This window comes from Xenopus laevis, chromosome 1L (genome assembly GCF_017654675.1).
Source record: "Xenopus laevis strain J_2021 chromosome 1L, Xenopus_laevis_v10.1, whole genome shotgun sequence".
In the NCBI taxonomy this organism is placed as follows: Eukaryota; Metazoa; Chordata; class Amphibia; order Anura; family Pipidae; genus Xenopus; species Xenopus laevis.
The window spans coordinates 223,790,508-223,799,006 of NC_054371.1; the positions used below are offsets into that span (position 1 = coordinate 223,790,508).

At 43.6% G+C, this 8,499-nt stretch overlaps 1 protein-coding gene across 2 annotated transcripts in view; it reads left to right on the plus strand.

The window, feature by feature from the left end:
- Window positions 1-8,499, plus strand: part of zbtb7c.L (zinc finger and BTB domain containing 7C L homeolog) — a 97,895-nt gene that overhangs the window by 72,742 nt on the left and 16,654 nt on the right. The gene's annotated exons all lie outside the window — the stretch shown is intronic.

Genomic DNA, 8,499 nt, shown 5'->3' on the forward strand with positions numbered 1-8,499 from the left:
TATTAAACCTTCCTGCGTGTGCCAAATATTCTCCTTGCAAAGGTTTCTAAACACACAGGCTCAATAAGAAGGGAAGAACTGGATAACTCACGGGGACCCTTTATTCTCCCGAGTGTTGAGATCAGCTCAAATAAACGCTTCTGCCCAATACTACGGCCAAGCCCAATGTGAAGCTGTGGGGTCTGGCCTGTGACCCTCTGGCTGTTGGATTAACACTGGGCTACAGGCTGACCTGGTAAATAAGTGACATTAGGACCGCCATCAGAAATCGCAGGGCCCCATACGACAACATTTCCTGTGCCCCCTGGACTGCGCCCACCACAAGCCCCACCTACAGGTCCGCCCTCCACACTCCACAGGTCCGCCCCCCACCACACAGTAAAAAAACAAAAAAAATATTGGTGGCTAGGGTTCCCACATGTCAGGGCCCCCCATAAAAAAACAATTGTGGCCAGGGCCCCCACTAAAAAATATTGGTGACTAGGACCCCACATGAGAAAAAAAATTGGTGGCCAGGGCCCCACCCTACATTATAAGAAAATTGGTGGCCAGGGCCCCTTAAACGTCCAGGCCTTCCCGAAGTCAGCAGCTCTCAGAAAGATGGGGGGCCCGGCTAATCAAGTAAGTGTGGCGTGGCTAGGCCCCCCCTTACCCTTGGGGCCCCCTACAACTCTACCCCCTGTCGGCGGCCCTGAGTGACAGCAACATTTATTATAAATACTAATTTAAAAGGTTTATTTTAAACTGTTATATTGGTACCAGCTTGTTAAACAGTGGTGCAGGTACAGGTACCCCACCATACTAAGGGGTGTGAGTAAACTGGAGACACAGAATAGCTACACTAGGGGGGTTATTTATTAAAGTCCGAATGTAAAAAACTCGAAGAATTCTAATTTTTTTTACCATAAAATATGATTTTTTTTTTTAAAAAAAAGGAATTTTCGTGATTTATTATACCCCGAGGATGGAAAAAGTCTGAATCCGAAAATCTGGCATCTCAGACCTGCCGAGGTTGTATATAAGTAAATGGGAGAAGTCCTGACCTGCGCTGGGTTTCGTGCAAAAATATGAAGATTTCATGATTTTTGGGAAAAATTTTAAAAATTGAAAATCTGAAAAATTCATATGTTTTGAAGTTTCCTATTATCTTCACTATTTTTTCAAGTTTTTTCCCACACTGTAATTTTTCAGGGGAAATGTATTGATAAATGAAGGGGAAATAACCTGTGCAGATTTGGTCAGAGTATATTTCACAAAATAACGAGATAAATTCAGATTTTGATAAATAACCCCCTAGGAGTGTCTCAGTGAGGTTTCTAGGGTAAGGAAGGGCATATATTTATATACCAGCTCTGGAAAACTGTTTATCACCTTGATTTACCCTGGCACAGAGTTTTTATTCCCCCTGCCCACTCGTTAGGGCATCCACTTATGGCACTTCCCTCCACACTAAAGGACTAGTACCAGTACAGAATGTGTTCTACCGTCCAACAAATCCTTATGTAGAATTAAAATAATCAGTTTTTTTAGTGGTGTATTCACTCATTTAATGAGCAGTTTTGTGTCTCTTTACACTGCTTTCCTTTTATACTGAAGTTGCAGACTCGTCCCTTTAAAGCCCAACACATATTAAATCCACATCCTGCACATCTAATTAACCCTTCATTAAAAACAGACTGTAGATTACAGTTCAGCTGAGAATGCCAGGGCTACATGTTCCAATCACACAATCACTGTCCCTTCCTTCTACTATCACCACTGTTACTATAGGCACCATCTCTCCCTACTATACCTGCTATCCCACAGTCACACTCCCTTCCCAGAGACTATTATCCCACTGTTACTATAGGCACCATCTCTCCCTACTATACCTGCTATCCCACACTCTCACTCCCTTCCCAGAGACTATTATCCACTGCTACTATAGGCACCATCTCTCCCTACTATACCTGCTATCTCACAGTCACACTCCCTTCCCAGAGACTATTATCCACTGTTACTATAGGCACCATCTCTCCCTACTATACCTGCTATCTCACAGTCATACTCCCTTCCCAGAGACTATTATCCACTGTTACTATAGGCACCATCTCTCCCTACTATACCTGCTATCTCACAGTCACACTCCCTTCCCAGAGACTATTATCCACTGTTACTATAGGCACCATCTCTCCCTACTATACCTGCTATCTCACAGTCATACTCCCTTCCCAGAGACTATTATCCACTGTTACTATAGGCACCATCTCTCCCTACTATACCTGCTATCTCACAGTCACACTCCCTTCCCAGAGACTATTATCCACTGTTACTATAGGCACCATCTCTCCCTACTATACCTGCTATCCCACATTCACACTCACTTCCCAGAGACTATTATCCACTGTTACTATAGGCACCATCTCTCCCTAATATACCTGCTATCCCACAGTCACACTCCCTTCCCAGAGACTATTATCCACTGTTACTATAGACACCATCTCTCCCTACTATACCTGCTATCCCACAGTCACACTCCCTTCCCAGAGACTATTATCCACTGTTACTATAGACACCATCTCTCCCTACTATACCTGCTATCCCACAGTCACACTCCCTTCCCAGAGACTATTATCCCACTGTTACTATAGACACCATCTCTCCCTACTATACCTGCTATCCCACAGTCACACTCCCTTCCCAGAGACTATTATCCACTGTTACTATAGACACCATCTCTCCCTACTATACCTGCTATCCCACAGTCACAGTCCCTTCCCAGAGACTATTATCCACTGTTACTATAGGCACCATCTCTCCCTACTATACCTGCTATCCCACAGTCACACTCCCTTCCCAGAAACTATTATCCACTGTTACTATAGACACCATCTCTCCCTACTATACCTGCTATCGCACAGTCACACTCCCTTCCCAGAGACTATTATCCCACTGTTACTATAGGCACCATCTCTCCCTACTATACCTGCTATCCCACAGTCACACTCCCTTCCCAGAGACTATTATCAAAAAGTTACTATAGACACCATCTCTCCCTACTATACCTGCTATCCCACAGTCACACTCCCTTCCCAGAGACTATTATCCAAAGTTACTATAGACACCATCTCTCCCTACTATACCTGCTATCCCACAGTCACACTCCCTTCCCAGAGACTATTATCCAATGTTACTATAGACACCATCTCTCCCTACTATACCTGCTATCCCACAGTCACACTCCCTTCCCAGAGACTATTATCCAATGTTACTATAGACACCATCTCTCCCTACTATACCTGTTATCCCACAGTCACACTCCCTTCCCAGAGACTATTATCCACTGTTACTATAGGCACCATCTCTCCCTACTATACCTGCTATCTCACAGTCACACTCCCTTCCCAGAGACTATTATCCACTGTTACTATAGACACCATCTCTCCCTACTATACCTGCTATCCCACAGTCACAGTCCCTTCCCAGAGACTATTATCCACTGTTACTATAGGCACCATCTCTCCCTACTATACCTGCTATCCCACAGTCACACTCCCTTCCCAGAGACTATTATCCACTGTTACTATAGGCACCATCTCTCCCTACTATACCTGATATCCCACAGTCACACTCCCTTCCCAGAGACTATTATCCAAAGTTACTATAGACACCATCTCTCCCTACTATACCTGCTATCCCACAGTCACACTCCCTTCCCAGAGACTATTATCCAAAGTTACTATAGACACCATCTCTCCCTACTATACCTGCTATCCCACAGTCACACTCCCTTCCCAGAGACTATTATCCAATGTTACTATAGACACCATCTCTCCCTACTATACCTGCTATCCCACAGTCACACTCCCTTCCCAGAGACTATTATCCACTGTTACTATAGACACCATCTCTCCCTACTATACCTGCTATCCCACAGTCACACTCCCTTCCCAGAGATTATTATCCACTGTTACTATAGGCACCATCTCTCCCTACTATACCTGCTATCCCACAGTCACACTCCCTTCCCAGAGACTATTATCCCACTGTTACTATAGACACCATCTCTCCCTACTATACCTGCTATCCCACAGTCACACTCCCTTCCCAGAGACTATTATCCACTGTTACTATAGGCACCATCTCTCCCTACTATACCTGCTATCCCACAGTCACACTCCCTTCCCAGAGACTATTATCCACTGTTACTATAGGCACCATCTCTCCCTACTATACCTGATATCCCACAGTCACACTCCCTTCCCAGAGACTATTATCCAAAGTTACTATAGACACCATCTCTCCCTACTATACCTGCTATCCCACAGTCACACTCCCTTCCCAGAGACTATTATCCAAAGTTACTATAGACACCATCTCTCCCTACTATACCTGCTATCCCACAGTCACACTCCCTTCCCAGAGACTATTATCCAATGTTACTATAGACACCATCTCTCCCTACTATACCTGCTATCCCACAGTCACACTCCCTTCCCAGAGACTATTATCCACTGTTACTATAGACACCATCTCTCCCTACTATACCTGCTATCCCACAGTCACACTCCCTTCCCAGAGATTATTATCCACTGTTACTATAGGCACCATCTCTCCCTACTATACCTGCTATCCCACAGTCACACTCCCTTCCCAGAGACTATTATCCCACTGTTACTATAGACACCATCTCTCCCTACTATACCTGCTATCCCCACAGTCACACTCCCTTCCCAGAGACTATTATCCACTGTTACTATAGGCACCATCTCTCCCTACTATACCTGCTATCCCACAGTCACACTCCCTTCCCAGAGACTATTATCCACTGTTACTATAGACACCATCTCTCCCTACTATACCTGCTATCCCACAGTCACACTCACTTCCCAGAGACTACTATCTCACTGATACTATAGACACCATCTCTCCTACATTTTTCTCCTAGTACTGGTCCTGCTACTGATGTTCTGTGTGGGCCCAGGGCAGTCACCCCTTCTTGGACCCCTTAGTACAGCTTTAACACTGTCTCTGGTTATGGTGATGTCCCTTTGTGCTGAGCTGAAAACATAAGCAATACAACTGAGCACCTCCCTCCAGAAAAGCCGACACTGCTGCCCTGATGAGCAGAGCGAGAAAGACCCCAAACAGTTGATCAGCTCTCAGTTCTGCTGCTAATGAGAAGGAATTAAACGCAGGTCACATTATTAACTACCTGGAAAAGAATCTCAGGCCAGCTTATTAGAGGACTATAATAACGACCCTGTCTCCATGTTCCAGGCTCACCCCTTTAGATCTTATCAATGTGCTCATTTCAGGTAGGTAATTACATTATCTGCGGTTTCCACTGTCTGATCACGATTCCCCTTCTTTATGCCAAGGCTTTGTGTTGCACTCCAGCTTCTCCCTTGGCAATAAGTGTCTGTCTCTCTGATAGGGAATGTGAGAAATGCTTTCAGCCAGGGCTCCTCAGAAATATATGTTGTTTTTAAGTGAAGAGTCTGCTGATTCTGGGAAATTGCTTTCATTGCAAATTATTCTGCAAATGACAGTTACTTTGCTTGCCCATAAGGTTGCACAAGCCATACCCCGTGGTGCTGTTCTGTTGTAGTCTATAGAAATGATCTGCCTCTTTATAAAAATGGTGGAAAGCGGTACTGCAGGTAATCAGATCTATTTCAACCCAACCTGTATCTGTAGCTGTTCTCTGGTTAAACCTGCAAACCTCTACTGGTCAAGCTCTAGCAACCTGTTCCTATCTGCATATTTCATTCATCTCGGCTATTTCTGTTTGGATGGGATGGTCTCAGTCTATAAGTTGATTGCTTTGTAATTTGCTGTTAATCGCAGTACCACATGTCACCACTATGGCCTGCAGCAGCACCAATGGTGTTAGACAGTGAATATGTTTTGAAGCTGAACCTTGGAAAGTAGGGCCTAAGGGCACACCAGCAATAAAACCAGCCCTAGGGCTGCCATCAGGAAGTATGAGACCTCATGCTACTTAGATATTCAGCCCTCCAAAATAACCCACTGGCCCCCTGATAAAAAAGTATAAACAGGCCCATTTAAAGGAACAGTTCAGTATAAAAATGAAAACTGGGTAAATAGATAGGCTGTGCAAAATAAAAAAAAATGTGTCTAATATAGATAATTAGCCAAATATGTAATGTATAAAGGCTGGAGTGACTGGATGTGTAACATAATAGCCAGAACACTACTTCCTGCTTTTCAGCTCTCTAACTCTGAGTTAGTCAGTGACTATAAGGGGGGCCACATGGGACATAACTGTTTAGTGACTTTGCAATTGATCCTCAGCATTCAGCTCAGATTCAAAAGCAACAGTTATGTCCCATGTGCCCTCCCCCTTCAAATCTCTGATTGGTTACTGCCTGGTAACCAATCAGTAGAAAGCAAGAGAGCTGAAAAGCAGGAAGTAGTGTTCTGGCTATTATGTTACACATCCAGTCACTCCAGCTTTTTTACATTACAATTTTTTCTAATTAACCTAATTTATAGTTTTTATTTTTATACTGAATAATTTCTTTAATTAAACAAAAATATACTGCCAATATTGCACCCCAGTGTGCGCACCTTGGGGGATTGAGGGCTGCTGGGGAGCGATGTCACATAAGGGGTAGGGATCCGGTCTGGGTTGACGGGGCCCACCAAGTTTTTCCCAGTGTCCCATTGGTCCAGTCCAACGTTGATCACTGCTACTTCCCATCAATGTCTGTATATTAATTCATTATTTAATTCTGGAACTTGTGAGTCAGAGCCCTAACTGTTGTTAACAGCTCTATTAATGCCCTACCCATTTATGTCTGAAAGTCACCCACCTCATTAAGACTGTAAGCTCTTCAGGACAGGGGCCTCTTTTCTTTTCCAGGTTTCCCACCTGCCACGTCATCCCCATTAATATTAAGGCGCAGATTTAAGTGTCGAAGTGAAAATTCGAATTTAAATTTCCATTTTTTTTGGTCAAAATCAAATTGTTAATTATCCAAACTCGAGTTTTAATTTGAATTCCAAGATTTATCATACTGTGGCCTTTAAGAACTCGAATTTGACTATTCGCCACCTTAAACCTGCGAAATTGCTGTATAAGTGAATGGGAGAGGTCCAGGGATTAATTTGGTGATGTTTGCAGCCTTCCTGACATTCAAATTTTTTACATTTGATACGAGTTTTTCTAATTAGAAACTAATTCGAGTTTTTGGGTCGATTCAGTTCGTCCGAGCAGAGAAAATTCAACTTTATTAATACTTTTTAAGTTTATAGGAGTTTTAAAAAAAAACTCACATGAATTCGAAATTGGACCCTTGATAAATGCACCTCCCCATGTATTATTAAGGAGAAGGAAAGACTTCTTTCACTTGGGTGTGCCAAATGTTAAAGGATATCAAGAGGAAGCAGGGCTCAAATGGATCCACAGGATCAGAGAAAATATATTGAAAAATATATTTTTATTCTACAAAGTTAAAATTGTATATTAGCATCTCCATCCGCCCTATGTGTTTCGTACCCATTTGGGGCACTTAATCATGGGCTCTTTTGTGCCAAATATTAGGCACCCCCAAGTGATTTTATTTACTTACTTGAAACCCTGGACTGGTGCTCCTATCAGCAGAAAACTGCACCGGCCCCGGGTTCTTCTAGTGAACACCACGGAGCGATCCTCTTCCACCTTCTTCTTTCTTCTTGCGGCTGCGCAGGTGCATTAAAGTGGAAAGTCGAACTTTAACTAAAAAGTCGCTATTTCGTTCAAATGCACATGTGTCTGCCCCGGGAAATTTGAAGAAAGAAGAAGCCGGAAGAGGATCGCTCCATGGTGCTCACTGGTATAACCCCGGGCCGGTGCAGTTTTCTGCTGATAAGAGCACCAGTCCAGAGTTTCAAGTAAGTAAATACAATCACTTGGGGGTGCATAACATTTGGCACCCCCAAGTGAAAGAAGACTTTCCTTCTCCTTTAATTAGGGATGCAACAAATCCAGGATTCGGTTCGGGATTCGGCCAGGATTCGGCCTTTTTGAGCAGGATTCGGATTCAGCCAAATCCTTCTAGCCAGCGGAACCGAATCCGAATCCTAATTTGAATATGCAAATTAGGGACGGGGAGGGAAATCGCTTGACTTTTTGTCACAAAACAAGGTATGCAAATAAAGATTCGGTTCGGTATTCGCTGAATCCAAAATAGTGGATTCGGTGCAGCCCCCTTCCTTTAATGCATGATTGAGTTTTGTGCCTGGTCTCTCCTATTAATATGCAAAATAAAAGTTCAGCTCTGTATATGTACATGGGTATATACGAGTGCTTTATATTCGTGCCGCTGCCCATGGAAGCCTGCTCTCACTCTTTCCATGTAAACAGCACAGGCATTATAAACTGTGCCAAAGGCACCAGAACTTTTCTTCTTTCTGACTGTTACAGAATCCAGGACTGCATTTTAGCTGTAGTTTGACTTTAAATAAAACAGGACACCCTCCCCTGAAGGGTTAAGTGGAACACGGGCACAGCCA